General features: G+C 32.1%; 1 protein-coding gene across 2 annotated transcripts in view; it reads left to right on the forward strand.

Annotated features, from left to right (window-relative positions):
* The first annotated feature begins 5,066 nt into the window (after positions 1 to 5,066).
* The window catches only part of LOC145297777 (uncharacterized), a 139,905-nt gene continuing 126,136 nt past the window's right edge, over positions 5,067 to 18,835 (forward strand). The window contains exon 1 of one of the 2 annotated variants that reach the window (XM_080144029.1): positions 5,067 to 5,359. The gene's annotated coding sequence lies outside the window, so the exon portion shown is untranslated. Of the gene's footprint in view, positions 5,360 to 15,917; positions 16,060 to 18,835 lie in introns of those variants that run through there. The other variant, XM_080144031.1, reaches the window with a different exon arrangement.

An 18,835-nucleotide genomic window follows, 5' to 3' on the forward strand; every position in this document is an offset into this window, starting at 1 on the left:
ACAATATCACGTCAGCTGATATTTGGGCTGGATGATCTTAAAAATAGTCTTTGCTTCTCTTATAGATAAAAAAATAAGAATTTTTACAGGGGAATACTTTATGTTACACCGGTGTAATGTAAAATATTCCCCTGTAAAAATTCTCTTTTATCTATAAGAGAAGAAAGACTATTTTTAAGATTGGATTTTATCGATTTTCGATACTTATCGGATGAATTTCTGTACAAAACCTATCTAGGAACACTGCGAGAAATATAAATATATTAAGATAGGCTCAGCCGTTTCGGAACCTATAAGGAAGGAACTCACACACACAAACTGACTTTTATATACCAGTAGAGATAGAGATTTTTGTTAGTAAGAGTAGCCGAAAGAAGAGGGTTCATCGTAAAATGAGTCCACGTGTACGGTGACCAAAGGTTCTTTTTTTTTTTTACAAAATACTTCCCACTTATCAAGGCCTAGAGACCACTCGAGGATAAGGGTTAAAGCGTGTACAGTAGTCAATGGGACAATATAGTAATCGTTGGTAGTGTATATTTGATAAATTGGACTACTTAAGAGGAACAGCTCATCAAGAACTTGTTTGCATTGAACTTGAAGATGACTATATTGTAGTCAGCTGAAAAGCAGGAAAACGGAAGAAAGTTCCACAGGTGTGCAGTTCTAAGAAAGAAACTTTGTTCATGGAATCTACGTTTCGGTTTAGAGTTGTTATTGATAGTGGTTTCAGCTAGATGAGTGTTTCTCGTGAATGTTTGGCAAGGAGGGACCATAAATTGAAGCTCAAACGAGCACTTGCCATGAAAACAACGATAAAGCAGAGACAGGCTCGCAACGTCTCTTCTGTGGGAAAGAGGTTGCAAGGAAGAGAAAAAGGCATTTCCTACTAGGTTACGAAGTCTATTTTGAACTCTGTCAAGGCAGGATAAGTCCTTTCTAGCAGCTCCTGTCCAGATGTGGCAACAATACTTCATCCTTGGATGTACCTGGTTCTTATATAGGTAGAGAATTGCATCAGCAGTTAGATATCTACTGGATCGATAGAAGATCCCACCATTTTTCCAGCGACCTTGGGAATGGATCTGATGTGCGTGTTCCATTTTAAATCAGGAGTAAAGGTTAGGAAGTCCTGCTTAATCAGAGCAGTTCATATATGTGTAAAGTATTAAAGTCAGCAATGCTGGATTATTTATTTCCTTATAAAAGTCGAACTCAAGGCCAAAAGCCCAGGTGATTTCTGTTGCGCTCTAAGAGAGAAGTTTGAGGATTGATCCGAGCCATGTGAAGCACGCTCTCACTACCAAGAGCTAGAAAGGAAAAGAGGAACTCATTATAACCTTTTTATAAACTCTGTCATGTGTCCAATTCGCTTGATAGATGGGCTATCCAGAAGGGAAGTTGAATGTGTGATCCAATCAGCACTGAGCTTATAAACTAGTGATGGGATGATTCCAATATTTTTCCCGATTTCGATACAATTACTCATTCTGTCCTAAATTCCCGATTCCGAACTAAATTCCTGATTACGTTACAATTCCTGATACCTTACTAAATTCTCGATTCCAGACTAAATTCCCGATTCTGATACAACTACTGATACCGATTATTTAAAATTTCCTAAATATTTAACTATCGATTCGTTATTTTTCCTGCATATCATAAAAACACGTTAAATATGCAGATATTTTCTCAAATGTAAACTTACATTTGCAAGAGGTGATCCATAGATATTACTTTAGCAGGAAGTTTCATTTCAAATCAATAAATATTTATTATTTTATCGTTAACACCAGCAGTGGAAGATTTTGCTTTAAATAAAATAAAATAAAATAAAAAAAGACAATAAAAAGAATCGTTTAGGGCATCGGAAAACAGGCACATTTATTTCCGATTCTGATTCCAATACCTTCCAAAGTTCTGATTTTCTCTGTTTCCGATTCCAATTAATCGTCCCAACACTATTATAAACTAAAGATATTCAAACTAGTAATAAAGATAAACTAAAGATATTCAAACTAGTAAACCGCTGTTTGTAATTGCGGCTGCTACGGACTTGTAGTATAGTTAAAAGTCGAGAATTCGATTCAAACAAATAATAACTTACATCAAACGCATTTTAATTTAATTTCTAAACTGTAACATTTAGGTTGAAACTTTGGATCATTTCAGGTTTAAAGGCTAGCAAAACTTACCCTAACATTAACCCTAAGTCCTGGTGGGTTTGTATCATGGGACCGTTATCTACCCATTGATGGACTCTTTCAAATCCTATATTGATCGAGAGCCAAGTACTCTTGAGGATAAGGGACTCTACTGATATTCGATTGACAGGTAGGCCTAGCTTACGTCACCACTTCTTTTTGTACCTTTTTCAATATAGGCGCTTCTACACTATTGGGACGAAATTTAGAAATCACAATATTGAATTTCACATGAAAACAATGGTATCTACATATTCCTCATATTTTTTAAGATGATTATATCCAAAAATTACGAAAATCGATAAGGTAGAAAATTATTTATTAAAGAAAATAAAAATAGAATTTGATGAAAACGATCGTAAGACACAGGAGAGTCCAAAAGGGAGGTAATTTTCGGTTTTGATTTAAACAAAATGGCCGCAATTTTTCACCTGCTAATATGATTAAAGTTGTTTTTTTTAATGATTCAGTAATATTCAGGTAATTTCAACTGCATGATTTGGAAGCTACTATTGTAACTTATTAGAATTGACAAAAAAAAATTAGTTGAAACCATTGTTTTTTTCTGAAAACTCCATTTATTGACTACAAAATCTCGTCCCAATAGTGTAGAAGCGCCTCAATATATCTTTAAAACCTATAGTCTTGCAAACAAAACAAAAAAACAAAAAAACAAGGTTATAGGTAGGAGAAGGATAGTTAGGACAGTCACCAGGAAGGTAGTGCCATTAAGTCTGCTATTCTTGGAAAGAAGCTACTGGAATAGGGAATTGTATTACAGCAAAATATCAAAACAGCAACTTGATGAAGACCACTAGATCAGAGCTGGAACAAAATTTTTTTTTTTTTTTACACAGTGATCACCACTTATCAAGGCCCGGAAGCCACTCAGGGATAAGGGTTATTGCAAGTACATTACGTTAGTGTGGAGATTTGATGAAGTGTTTACTTAAGGGGCGGTTCATTAGGAATTTGTTAACGTTGGACTTGAAGACATCCAAGTTGTAGTCCGGTGGAAAGCAGGCAGACGGAACAGAGTTCCACAGGCGTGCAGTTCTAAGAAAGAAGCTTTGTTCATGGAATCCGTGCAGGGAATAGATAAGACAATTATGCGAAATATATATTCATCCAAAAGATTGAGACTAGCAACATCACCTCTCCGTGAGAGAGGTTGCAGAGAAAAAGAAAAGGCGAGAGACAATCAAATTATCGAATTCCGGCCCTGTCGGTGGGGCATTAGAATACGCCGACTGCCCCCCCCCCCACCGCAGAGGGTAAAAGTCCCTCAATGGGGGTCCTGGATATGACCTTAAACTATATCCAGTGGTGAGGCCCCAGCTTGTGGGCTTTGGGGAGTGTGGAGCCACCCTTTAATTACCATTGCTCCCAGGTCCACTCTGACCCGGAGTGGTAGTACTTGTTAGGGTCCCAACTATGGGTTAAATAGAAACCGATGTGAAAATAACAAATATATTTATTCTATTAAAAAAAAATTTCTTCAAAATCTTTGGATTCGGCATTAAATAACCCGAAAAGGGTTGATATGCCGTAAAACAAAAACAACCAACCAACCAACCAACCAACAATTCGAATTCCTAGTCCCGTTTATTTTTTTTACCTGTGCTTGAATTTTATTTAAGCGAGAAAAATATATTTCATTTAACCTAACTTATACTCGCTTTTTAATGTCTTAGTGTTATGGAATCGTTAGCTACCCATGAATGGACTCTTCCAGATGCTATATTAATCGAGAGCAAAGTACTCACGGGAGAACGGAAATGGGATTCTCTATTGATATCCGACTGACAAGTCACCACTTCTCTCTGTAACTTCGTTTTTTTTAAATACATCTTTAAAACCTATACCGTGTTCCGGATTGTCCTTTCGTGGTCCACATCAGTTTACCCCTCGAACAAACGGTTAATAGTAGAGTAGGTCATTTTTTTTATTTTTTATTATTATTTTTTCAAGAAATGGAACACCAACCACAGACAACAGAGGGGCAGGTAGTCATTTTGATTCCCATGTGACGAGAGAGAGAGAGAGAGAGAGAGAGAGAGAGAGAGAGAGAGAGAGAGAGAGAGAGAGAGAGAGCATTGAACAAAATCTAATTTTGAAAAAATTTGAAGTTTTTCAGAATGAGTCGATAGAAAATTAATTTTTAATGCGTTTGGTATAAGTTATTTGTTGTAGTTTTTAATGAAAAGAAAAACATGTCAAGATACATACGAATTTTGTATTCTTTTTCAAACATATCTGATGAGATGTAGATATGAAAATTTTTTAAATGATATAAAATTTATAATTGTCTGATTTATGTCGAAACAATTGTAATATCCGAAAAAAATACAAATATGAAGTTATTCATTCTTGTTGTTTTTGGTTTTGCCAATATATATATATATATATATATATATATATATATATATATATATATATATATATATATATATATATTACCTTATCGATTTATCATCTGTTAACTATACTGCAGGATTACTCTTATTGTTTCTCTTAGTTTCTGCCATGCAAAGAATTCAAAGTAAAAACTTGTCTCCCTATCACAACGGACTTAGTGGGTCGGTTGTTACATCGGCCGAAACGTTGTGGTATATAACAACCAAAGTGAAAATAGTAGTCCGAATAATCTATATTTAGTTGTTGCTATGATGCTGATGATGGTGCCAATAATGATGATAACGATGATCATCATGATGATTATAACGATCATGATAATGCTGATGACAATGGTTTTGATGATGATGATGATGATGATGATGATGCCAGAGATAAGCAGAGAAAGCAAAGAAAAGAAGAAAAAAAAGACGAGAAAAAAAAAATCAAGTATTAATTTAAACTATGAAGTGAAAAGCCTCGCGGCGATGATGAAAGCGAGTCGGTCGTTAGCGAGGTGAGAGCGGCGCTCAGACCTCGTCCGAACAACCGCACTACTCAATATTATCATCATCACCATCATCGTTATCGTCGTCAATATCGTTAGCTTAGCTAACAACAACAACAACAACAACAACAACAACAACAACAAACAAGCTGAACAATCCAGGTATCAGTGTTTGTTGGCCAGATACAGGCCTATGGCGAGAGGACAGGACTTATTACCCGTGGGATACAATCGCCGATTACAGGCATCTTCGGTAAGTAAGATAAAAACGCACGTTTCTTTCTTTTTAATAACAACAACAATAACAATAATAATAATAATAATAATAATAATAATAATAATAATAATAATAATAATGATAATAATAATGATGATAATGTACTAGCAGGACCCGTGAAAATTTTCTATAAGAATGTTTATTTTTCTAGTTACTTCATACCAAACGCAGACTATTTTTTAGGATGATCTATTTTCTGTCGATGTGAGGTATAGTCCTGTGCAGTTCTAGGAGGTCTATCCTCCCAGGCTTTACGTTCTCACCTTTTTTTTTTTTAGAAGGGGTTAATTTATTGCTGATCGTCTGAGGTACCCCAACGGACGAGTGCCGACGGGGTTACCCAGGCATTTTTTGTTCGATCAGAGTACTCTTCCTCTAGAGTGCTGGCTGGTTTCAAATGACACTTTTCCAACCTTGTGTCACATCTTTCCACCAGGTAATTACTATGAAGAAAAATGAAGTACTAGGTAAACTTCGGTTCTAAGTGACATTCTTCTGTGCAGGCGAATACTCAGAATACAATCGCGAATTATTTAAAACTTCTATTCGACGGAAAAAGAGCATGCTACACTCGTGGGTGAGAAAATGGGTTCCGTTTGAAATTCCGTGCAGATCCCCGGATTCGACAAAAAAATTACCTGTGTTTGACAAGTGACACCTGAAGAAGGTAGGAGGTTATATCGGCCGAAACGTTTTGAAAAATAACACTCAAGAGGAGAAGGGCAGTTCGGATAATCCAAACAATACATAAATGCTAATCATTTGCCCATGAAAAATGATATTGCCCAACAGAACTATTTATTATTAACAGGGTGACCCGACGTTGCCCGGGATTGAATGATGATTAACGAATGTTTCACACTCCCATATTTTTATTGTCATCGAAATCGATGAAGTCGCCCATTTTTCAATTAAATCAATTGATTGCTTGTTCTAGTTGGAGATCCACCGTTGTGTACATGGAGGAAGCTTCATAAGCATCTCGCAGTGACTTAGTCCACAATACATTGTAATCTATATTGCACTGTAGAGAACCTACTGTTGATTTTATAAAATTATTTTTATACATAATGGTTTGCATTAAAGTTAAAAATGCAAAAGTCAAGTAACATGCTCCAATTATGATCTAAAGAGAAACATTCATTTCGAACGCGCCCCTGTCATATCAAAGATCCTACTGTTGATTTTATATGCCTGACATGACTGGTTGTTTGGTGATAATTGCTTGAATTTAAGTTTAAAATAAAAAAAAGTCAAGTATCATGGTGAAATTGTGCTTTAATCAGAAACATTCATTTCAAACGCGCCCCTGTCATATAAAAGAACCTACTGTTGATTTTATATCTTGGACCTTTCGGCTTGTGTGGTAATAAAACGTCTCCAATGCAATTGTGATGTTAGGCTGTGTAAGGTGTTGACTTGGGTGAAAATCGCCTGTTTCTTTCTTTCACCAAATTATTTCGATTATCGATTATCGATACTTATCAATGACATTCCTATACAAAACCCATCTAAGAACCCTGCTAGGCACATAAAGTACCTTCGTGTGACATTTCATACAAATCGACCCTACCGTTTTCGAGTCCATAGGGAACGAACTCACACACACACACACAGATATACAGACACACAAAATTATTTTTATATAGAGAGACATTAAAATGAAATCAATAATTGTATTAAAAATGAATGACAAATAAGTTAATTAATCTTCAAAATTAATAAGTTAACTTTGTCACTGATGTCGCATACACACAAGCAGGGAGGTCACGGTGGCTAAGCAATTAACAACACGGATTGATAACCTGGGTGTGCCGAGTTCGAATTCAGTTCGTTCCACGGAAACGCTTTTACTTTGGGACTTTGGCAACTTTCACGTAGTCCCTCCCATAAGGGTTTGTAGTTCTCTCTCCCACTGCAAGAACTTAGACACCAGGGTCGGAAAGTGATATTGAGAATTCAGCGCCCTCGTGAAGGGGACCACTCTGACCTGCAAAAAAGTGCCTGGGCAGCCCAGTTGGCATTTCCCTGCAAGGGCGCCTCAGGCGATGAACAATAAACTAACCCCTTTCTCAAAGAGAGAAGGCAAAGTTCGGGAGGGTGGACCCCTCCCCCACTACAGAACTGCGTAGAACTAACATCCCATCGCGAAATCAACAGGAACCGGATCATTACAGGAATGGTCGAATCTCTTGTTGATATTGAGGGCCCGAGGATAAAAATCCCTGAGTACCTAATATCTTTCTAGAAAGAATTTTTCTGCTATATCGCTATTTTCATGGCAAGTGCTAGACTGAACTCCAATCTATGCCCCTCCTCTTACCAAACTTACACAAAAAACACTTGACTAGCTACAACCATTATTATGATTTTCCTCACTCTCTATCCGTGCCTAAATAAAAAAAAAATAAAAAAATAAAAAAATCGGTTGGCTTATTTTTGGAAATTTCACACAAATATACTTTGTGTGTCTGAGAGTTCTTACATAGGTTTTGTATCGGAATGCCTCCGATAATTATCGAAAAGAAAAACAGTGAAGAAAGATGGAATAGTTCGATTTTGCCTAAAGCTACATTTACGCAGTCTAACATCACAAAAGCATTTAAGAAAATTTATCGCCGCACCAACAAATGTGTCCGGCGTATAAAATCAACAGTAGGTTCTTTTATATGACAGCGGCGCGTTTGAAATGAATGTTTCAGTTTAAAGCACAACTAAACCATCATACTTGATGTTTGCATTTTAAACTTTAATTCAACCCATTCTCGCCGCACAAATAGAAAGGCCAGGCATATAAAATATACAGTAGGTTCTTTGATATGACAGGGGCGCGTTCGAAATGAACGTTTCTGTTTAGAGCACAATTGAAACATGATATTTGACTTTTGCATTTTAAAAGTAATTTCATAAAATCAACAGCAGGTTCTCTACAGTGCAATATATTATGGACTAAATCAGTGCGAGGAGGAAGGTAAAGCTTCCGGTGTACCGCGATGGGTCCCCAAACAGAGATAACAATTAATCGATTTCATTGAAAATAGGGTGGTTTCGCCTACTTCGATGATAATAAAATATGGGAGTGTGAAACATTCGTTGGTCCTTGGCAACGTCGGGTATCTCTGCTAGTACCTAATAATATTACTTATATGAAGATTAATTACAGGTCAGTGATCTAGTAAAAATATGCATTTTTCCCCGTTGCTTTGACACATTCTTGTTATTTAGTTTAATCTATATAAAAAAGTTTAAATCTATTACTTTATATAAACTAGCAGTTCAGCCCGGCTTTGCTCGGGCCTCATGTACTGTTCATAACTTGCCCTACGTGTGAATACATTTTATGTAAGATTTCAAATGTTTAGACCAAAATTTGTCTAAGTAATTCCGTAAAGACCGCAGTGGTCAATTTTTAAAAACTTTGCCCTCAATTTTGACCCCTTAACATTTATTATTTTGATCTCAAATCAAAATAAAAAGTTTTACCCATGTCCAAGTTACCTACATCTAAAATTTCAAGTCTCTACACTCAAAATTGGCGGAGAAATTTGGTAGAATCTGCAAAAGTCAACTCTTTCAACTTTGACCTTTTGGTAGCCAAGTTTTCACCCAAAACTGATTAAAATGCTTGCCGCATGTCAAAAGATCCGTTATGTATAAATTTCAAATGTTTAGACTCAAAATTGGTTGCGTAGTTGCTGGACACCGCAAAGGTCAAATCTTTTGAACTTTGACCCCTTAGCAGCTCAAATTTTCGACCCAAACCGATTAAAAATCTTGTCTTATCTCTGAATACCCTTTATGTAAAATTTCGTATGTGTAGACAAGAAATTGGCTGAGTAATTTGGTAGAGACCGCAGAGGTCAATTTTTTAAAACTTTGACCCCAATTTTGACCTTTCTACATTTAGTTTTTTGGGTTCAAATCAAATTACAACGTCTCATCCATGTCCAAGTAACCTACTTTAAATTTTCAAGTGTTCAGACCCAAAATTGGCGGAGGAGTTTGGTAGAGTTTTCGAAGGTCAAATCGTTGGCCTTTGAGCTCTTGACAGCCAAATTTCCAGTCGAAAACCGATTAAAAAGATTTTCCCAAATCTCAATATTCCTTATGTCAAATCTTGAGTCTGTAGACTGAAAATTGACAGAGTTATTTGGTAGGGAAATGTACACAGACAGACACACAAACAGACAGACATTTTCACCTTTGTAGATATATAGATTAATTTATCGACTATTTTTCCGTACGGTGTTTTTTTTTTCCTATATATTTTAACCACATAAAATGCATGCAAAAATATTCCTCAGTTTCGGGATTGAGTTATGTTTGAAAAGAACATTCTAATTCTTTCTCTTTCATTCTTTCTTTCTTTCTCTTATCCCTCCCCACCTCCTATCTTCAATCAATAAAGCGACGCCACTTTTATTTCTGGTTATTTTGAAATTCAATCATGTTTGGATTCCGTGGATCAACATATTAAATCAAAATAAGGGTCTCTCTCTCTCTCTCTCTCTCTCTCTCTCTCTCTCTCTCTTTCTCTCTCTCCATCGCTCATATAAACTGTTATCTTCTTTCTTTCCATTTCTTCATAATCTATATATATAAAAACGAAAATGTATGTATGTATGCATATGTGTTCGCTTTTTCTGTAAGTCAACAAAAGGCTTTTTTTCAGAGAAGCGGTCGCTCGCTACACAACATTTTAAAACTTTTTATATCACATATAAATCGTAATATCTCACAGTTAACAACGAAGCTCGCCTGTCTATTTAATTTGCTCGATTTCGGGAAGATAAATATTCAACATCTGTCGCTCGCCGCATGTGGGTTAATCTTTTTCCTATAACATCTTGGGAAAAAAAAAAAAAAAAAAAAAAAAAAAAAAAAGCGTTCAGCAGTAAATGAAATCCCGCAGTCAAACTTGACCTCATCAAAACGGGCACCTGCTAAATCCAAGTAATTAAATAAATTCAAACGTGTTTCCATTAGCATGTGGCGGTGGTGTAATGTTTAACGTCACGCTTTTTTTTTCACACTTTAATTTACAACTTTGCCTCAAGGGTTCGGGTTCGATCCTCATACTTACTTTTTTTTAACCCCCCCCCCTCCGGAGTTTCCACACACACCTCCAAACACCCGGGCAACGCCGGGTACCCCTCGCTAGTCTTATTTAAAAATAATAATAAAAAAATTATATCAAAATCACCAAATGTGTTAGACGTTTTTTCTATTTATATGAATAAATGCAAAACGTTTTCTATTGCGTTTACAAGAGACGTCTTGTAAGGAAGTGCACACGTTTACACACGCGTTAACATGGTGATACTCGGTATTTTTTTTTATTACACAGCCGGCACCACTTATCAAGGCCCGGAGGCCACTCGAGGATAAGGGTTAATGAGTGTACAGTAGTCAATATAACCTCCGACCTTCCACCGGTCCTGGATATGACCTAAAACTATATCCGATGGTGACGCCCCACCTTGTGGGACTTGGGGAGTGTGGAGCCACCCTTTAATTGCCATTGCTCCCAGGTCCTTTTCTCTTCCTTGCAACCTCTATCTCACAGAAGAGATGTTGCGAGTTTGTCTCTGATGTATCGTTATTTTCATGGAAAGTGTTCGACTGAGCTTCAATCTATGGTCCCCCCTCGCAAAACTTTCACAAGAAACACTCGTCTAGCTGTAAACACTATCAATAATTCCCCCCACTCTTTATCTGTGCCTAAACCTAAACGTAGATTCCATGAACAAAGCTTCTTTCTTAGAACTGCACGCCTGTGGAATTGTCTTCCGTTTTCCTGCTTTCCGGCTGACTACAATATGGTTGTCTTCAAGTCTAACATAAATAAGTTCTTGATGAGCCGTTCCATATAAGTTATCAAATTTAACAAATTTTCATTACTAATGATTATTATATTGTCCAATCTCTACTGTACACTCTTTAACCCTTATCCTTGAGTGGCCTCTTGGCCTTGATAATGTGTTGATACCTATGAAAAAAAAAAAAAGAAAAAGTCCAATGTGAACAAGTTCTAATTGAATCGTCCCCCTAAGTAATCCAAGTTACAAAATTCCCACTGTTTACTATGCTAAAATCACAATGACTAATGTATACCTATTAACCCTTATCCTCGAGTGGCCTCTGGGCCTTGATAAGTGGTGACACTCATGTAAAAAAAAAAAAAAAAAAAAAGGTCCACTCTGACCCGGAGTGGTAGTACCTGTTAGGGTCCCAACTATAGGTTAAATAGAATCTGACTTTAAAAAAAATATATATACTCCATTAAAAATCGTTCCTCAAAATAACTAGATTCGGCATTAAATAACCTGAAAAAGGTTGATATGCCGTAAAACAAAAACAACCAACCAACCATCCGACCTTCCAGAAGGTAGTCCAATGAATCCAAATGATACGAATCAGAAATCCTCATCTAAAAAAGAAATGTAAAGTTTTTCTCTTGAGTTTGCTATGGTCCACGAACATGGTATCAATTTAAGAAAGTTTGATATGTCAGCTAGCGCAGGAAAATAGTTCTTACAAGCTGCAATAATTGTCTCATAAAAAAATGGCAACAGTTATATTATCGTTTTATTTATCATCACTAGGATGCGATGCTTTGAATGTTAGCTTTGAAGCCTCGTGCAATTTAGCATTTCCGGTTGTACCTTTGTTATATTCTTTGTGTAAAATCAGACTAAGCTATATATCCTCCGGAAATATTTGAGATCTCAAATGTGAAAGCAGGAAACACAAATTTCTTTTTCTTCAAAAAACTTTTACGAATATTTTTTGAACAAATGAACAGAATAAAAAAAAAATTTTTTTTTTTTTTTTTTTTTTTTGGGGGGGGGGGGGGTTAAGAAGAGTTATATAATGCGTTTTGTTCCCTCAAATTGATCAAATAAAATATCAACTTTATCAAATAAAATATCAAATTTATCAAATAAAATATCAACTTTATCAAATAAAATATCAAATTTATCAAATAAAATATTAAATTTATCAAATAAAATATCAAATTTATCAAATAAAATATTAAATTTATCAAATAAAATATCAAATTTATCAAATAAAATATTAAATTTATCAAATAAAATATTAAATTTATCAAATAAAATATTAAATTTATCCAATAAAATATCAAATTTATCAAATAAAATATTAAATTTATCAAATAAAATATTAAATTTATCAAATAAAATCTTAAATTTATCAAATAAAATATTAAAGTTATCAAATAAAATATTAAATTTATCAAATGAAATATTAAATTTATCAAATAAAATCTTAAATTTATCAAATAAAATATCAAATTTATCAAATAAAATATTAAATTTATCAAATAAAATATTATACTTATCAAATAAAATATCAAATTTATCAAATAAAATATCAAATTTATCCAATAAAATATCAAATTTATCACATAAAATATTATATTTATCAAATAAAATATCAACTTTATCAAATAAAATATTAAAGCTGACAGATAAATTAGAAAACTTTAAATGTCAGGAAAATGATAAAATCATTTTCATTTATTTTTGTTGATGTTGCATATGACCGCATATAAAATATCAAATTTATCAAATAAAATATTATATTTATCAAATAAAATATCAAATTTATCACATAAAATATTATATTTATCAAATAAAATATCAAATTTATCAAATAAAATATCAAATGTATCAAATAAAATATTAAATTTATCAAATAAAATATTAAATTTATCAAATAAAATATCAAATTTATCAAATAAAATATTAAATTTATCCAATAAAATATCAAATTTATCCAATAAAATATCAAATTTATCAAATAAAATATTAAATTTATCAAATAAAATCTTAAATTTATCAAATAAAATCTTAAATTTATCAAATAAAATATCAAATTTATCAAATAAAATATTAAATTTATCAGATAAAATATTAAATTTATCAGATAAAATATTATACTTATCAAATAAAATATCAAATTTATCAAATAAAATATCAAATTTATCAAATAAAATATCAAATTTATCAAATAAAATATTAAATTTATCAAATAAAATCTTAAATTTATCAAATAAAATCTTAAATTTATCAAATAAAATATCAAATTTATCAAATAAAATATCAAATTTATCAAATAAAATATTAAATTTATCAAATAAAATATTAAATTTATCAAATAAAATCTAAAATTTATCAAATAAAATATCAAATTTATCAAATAAAATATCAAATTTATCAAATAAAATATCAAATTTATCAAATAAAATATTAAATTTATCAAATAAAATCTTAAATTTATCAAATAAAATATCAAATTTATCCAATAAAATATCAAATTTATCAAATAAAATATTAAATTTATCAAATAAAATATTAAATTTATCAAATAAAATCTTAAATTTATCAAATAAAATATCAAATTTATCAAATAAAATATTAAATTTATCAGATAAAATATTAAATTTATCAGATAAAATATTATACTTATCAAATAAAATATCAAATTTATCAAATAAAATATCAAATTTATCAAATAAAATATCAAATTTATCAAATAAAATATCAAATTTATCAAATAAAATATTAAATTTATCAAATAAAATCTTAAATTTATCAAATAAAATATCAAATTTATCCAATAAAATATCAAATTTATCAAATAAAATATTAAATTTATCAAATAAAATATTAAATTTATCAAATAAAATCTTAAATTTATCAAATAAAATATCAAATTTATCAAATAAAATATCAAATTTATCAAATAAAATATCAAATTTATCAAATAAAATATCAAATTTATCAAATAAAATATTAAATTTATCAAATAAAATCTTAAATTTATCAAATAAAATATCAAATTTATCCAATAAAATATCAAATTTATCAAATAAAATATTAAATTTATCAAATAAAATATTAAATTTATCAAATAAAATCTTAAATTTATCAAATAAAATATCAAATTTATCAAATAAAATATCAAATTTATCAAATAAAATATTAAATTTATCAGATAAAATATTATACTTATCAAATAAAATATCAAATTTATCAAATAAAATATCAAATTTATCAAATAAAATATCAAATTTATCAAATAAAATATCAAATTTATCCAATAAAATATCAAATTTATCACATAAAATATTATATTTATCAAATAAAATATCAACTTTATCAAATAAAATATTAAAGCTGACAGATAAATTAGAAAACTTTAAATGTCAGGAAAATGATAAAATCATTTTCATTTATTTTTGTTGATGTTGCATATGACCGCATATAAAATATCAAATTTATCAAATAAAATATTAAATTTATCAAATAAAATATTAAATTTATCAAATGAAATATTAAATTTATCAAATAAAATCTTAAATTTATCAAATAAAATATCAAATGTATCAAATAAAATATTAAATTTATCAAATAAAATATCAAATTTATCAAATAAAATATTAAATTTATCAAATAAAATATCAAATTTATCCAATAAAATATCAAATTTATCAAATAAAATATTAAATTTATCAAATAAAATATTAAATTTATCAAATAAAATCTTAAAGTTATCAAATAAAATATCAAATTTATCAAATAAAATATTAAATTTATCAGATAAAATATTATACTTATCAAATAAAATATTATATTTATCAAATAAAATATCAACTTTATCAAATAAAATATTAAAGCTGACAGATAAATTAGAAAACTTTAAATGTCAGGAAAATGATAAAATCATTTTCATTTATTTTTGTTGATGTTGCATATGAGCGCATATAAAATATCAAATTTATCAAATAAAATATTAAATTTATCAAATAAAATATTAAATTTATCGAATAAAATATTAAATTTATCAAATAAAATATCAAATTTATCAAATAAAATATCAAATTTATCAAATAAAATATCAAATTTATCAAATAAAATATTATATTTATCAAATAAAATATCAAATTTATCAAATAAAATATCAAATTTATCAAATAAAATATCAAATTTATCAAATAAAATATCAAATTTATCAAATAAAATATTAAATTTATCAAATAAAATATCAATTTTATCAAATAAAATATTAAATTTATCAAATAAAATATTAAAGCTTACAAATAAATTAGGAAACTTTAAATGTCAGGAAAATGATAAAATCATTTTCATTTATTTTTGTTGATGTTGCATATGACCGAACTAACGAAGTCTCCTGTCCTCAAGTATGTGTTTCCCCTTGACTTGTCCAATATTTCGCTAAAAATAGCCTCATCAGGGTAATAAGTCCAGTCGTAGTTTTTTTTCTTCTTCGTTTTGTTGTTAACTACGGACTGGACTTAATACCTTGATGAGGCTATTTTTAGCGAAATATTTGACTTACAACACCAACAAAAAGTAAATAAAAATGATTTTATCATCTTCCTGACATTTAAAATTTTCTAATTTATCCTTAAATTCTATTCAAAATAAGTGTCTTCTAAAAGTATGAAACTACCTTTCTACTTATTAAAGCTTATCTTTGTATTATTTGGATTCATCAGACTACTGTTCTCATATTGAGCGCCATTTTCAAAACATTTCGGTCGATGTAACCTTCTGTGCGAAAGAGGTTGTCGGGAAGAGAAAAGGGCAACCCCTTCTAGGCTACGAAGTTTTATTTTGAACTCTCTCAAGGTAAGATAAGCTGCTTCTAACGGTACTTTTCAACTCATGGATGCGTAACTTTTCAGCTGGTCAATTACCTGTTTCCCAGTCCGCAGCTACAACTAAACTGTTTTTTTCTTCAGATGCTGCAGTGCTGCACTTCTATTTCTTGTTCTCTTTCGGTGGAGGAGAAATCCTTCACGACTGAGACAATTTTTATTTTTGTACCTTTTCTCCACGTTAAAAAACGACCCTGGTGTCTAACTCTGTCCCGTGGGGAGGCATAGTAAATAGGTACAACTAAACTGTTGTCCGATTATTTTTTGTTACAAGTTTGGATTGCATTTGCCATCGACACGTGCTTCCAAATCTCTGTCCGCTTTTTCTTTTCTCCTCCATTTTCACCACAAAAAAGACACAGTGTCATTTTGCTGTAAATGGGGGCTACTATCAGGGACATAAGTTGCAGGAATACTATGTAGGGAATTGAGCAGCAAGATGTCTGTTTACATGTCAGTATGTCATGGGGAAGCAGGAACTCGGAAGGGAATTCCAAAGTCTAGTAGTTCTGGGGAAGAATCTATTAGAGCAGAAGACTTTCTTACATTTAGGGATCTCTACTGTCTATGGGTGGGACTTTGCTGCTTATCGGGTTTGTCGGGGGTATTTACGTCGAGGAGGTACAAGGGCTTCTAGTTCGTCGGAGCATTCACCATTACAATACTTGTAAAACAGACAGAGGGATGCACCAGTCCAGATGTGACAGCAGTACTTCATACATGAGCGAATGATGTTTCGTTTCTTATTTTGAAGTGATTATCGAGTCTTCAAAGACATCGTGGGCATCTTTTTTTTTTTGTTCTCCGGCAGCGTTCAACATTACCCGCTTTTCAAACCGAATAAACATTTTACATTAAATAAAAACACTAAAAAAATTATCCAGTTAGGTAGAAAAGTAACTTATCTTGTCTTTGATAACATTTATTTGTTATATTTTTTGTTTTTTGACAACAATTTTGAATCTGTGTTTAGTAAAACAAACTTATAAACGACTATAGCTGTTCCTTTTTATTGTGAGAAATTCCAGTTACAATGCCATTTTCATGTTTTAAGCCGCCTATGCACATTCCTTGTAGGCAGCCTGTGATTGGTTAATTTGTATGGGCTAAGATAATTACTTGGCGCCTTTTTTGTAAACATCCATTTGTTTTTTTAGTCGACGAAAACTTCGGCAAGAGCGAGGCTCACCAAAAGTTGGCTCCGAGAAGAATGCCTTATCGAGAATGGAGCTGCAACAATTTCTTCGTGTTTATATCACCTAAATGTTTGGCGAAAAAGGACTTTAAATCTCTACAAGCAGATACACTTTTATATTGCGCCGAAGATATCCCAGTTAGAGGATGGCATCATTTGAATATTTTCATTATGATTATATCACCTAAATGTTTGAACTTTCTCAATTCAATTAGAGTTCCATGGAACTCGATTTAAGCCTAATTAATGGCACCAGAACTCTTGCCGAGAACACCATGAATTGTCATGGAATTTTTCGAAGGAAAACCACACTACCATTCCAACAAAGGGAGTTAACTACTGGCTCCCAATTTGGGAGGCAAAACTGACCCACAGTTTTGCAAGGCCTGTACCAGGACCAATAACCTTTCTTTGATGTTATAACTGAATAAAATTTGAGTTTAAAGGTATGGTTTTGTAATTGTGGAATTAGTTTTGCCTCTGCCAGGGAGTATTGAGTTTGTGAGATCAATTTCTCACATTACAATGTCTCCCTACGGGATAAAGTTATACAGCAGGGTAGATTTTAAGGTGAAGAAAAAGGAACAAAAATTAAAACTGCCTCCGTCGTGAAGGATTACTCCTCCACCGACAGAGAACAAAAAATTGAAGTGCAGCATCCAAAGAACAGATACTACATTTTGATCTTGGCTCGAAGCTGTTGGGGAGGTGGATTTTCCCTATATTAAAGACAAACCTTGCTTCTTATTCTGCCCCCGTGAAAGGCACTAAATAAATGCTGTTGGCGGTTGTTCGTTACATCTTAAAATCAACTTTGTAGTTAATGCTGCCTTAAACTCGAGGATAGATGTAAATAAATCGTTAAGGAAGCAAGAGTTTTCCTATTCAAAAACCAAATCTTGTGTATAATTCTGCCCTCGTGGGGATGTAAGTATATAGGGAGTATAACAGTTTGGGAGTTTGATTTTCCCCATATCGAAAACTGCCCTTCGTGCGTAGCCAAAAGTTTTCATGTCTACGTAATCGTGCCAAAAATGTCGAAAATTTGAAAAGCTGATGAAACAAAAAAATAATGTTATAATCGAAAGGTCAAAAGACGATATCGAAATCTTCTGTCAATCAAATCGTTTGTGTTGAGCGATTATGTACACAAATTAAGGTCATTTAAGTGCAGGCGTGACGTCAGCAGAAGTAGGGTCACGTATGTTTATTTATTTATTTATGTTTTTGTTGCGGTTGTTATATAACCAGCGAGTCAGTAACGAAAAATTAAAACACACGAAACTTAAAAAAAGAAAGAGAGAGAGAGAGAGAGAGAGAGAGAGAGAGAGAGAGAGAGAGAGAGAGAGAGAGAGAGAGAGAAATAAAAAAAAATAAAAATTAGTTACTTATGAATTAATACACAGTTGACGTTACTAAAAACTGCAATTGTACTGGATCACCTAACCTACGTACCCACGCGACGGATATTTCTCCCCCCAAAGGAGGGAGCCGGTGTCCCCCCCCCCAAGAGTGGGGGGGGGGGAAGAGGCCAGGGGGAGGTGACTTTTTT

The sequence above is a fragment of the Euprymna scolopes genome, chromosome 18, assembly GCF_053919585.1.
Source record: "Euprymna scolopes isolate OS-2025 chromosome 18, ASM5391958v1, whole genome shotgun sequence".
Lineage (NCBI taxonomy): Eukaryota > Metazoa > Mollusca > Cephalopoda > Sepiida > Sepiolidae > Euprymna > Euprymna scolopes.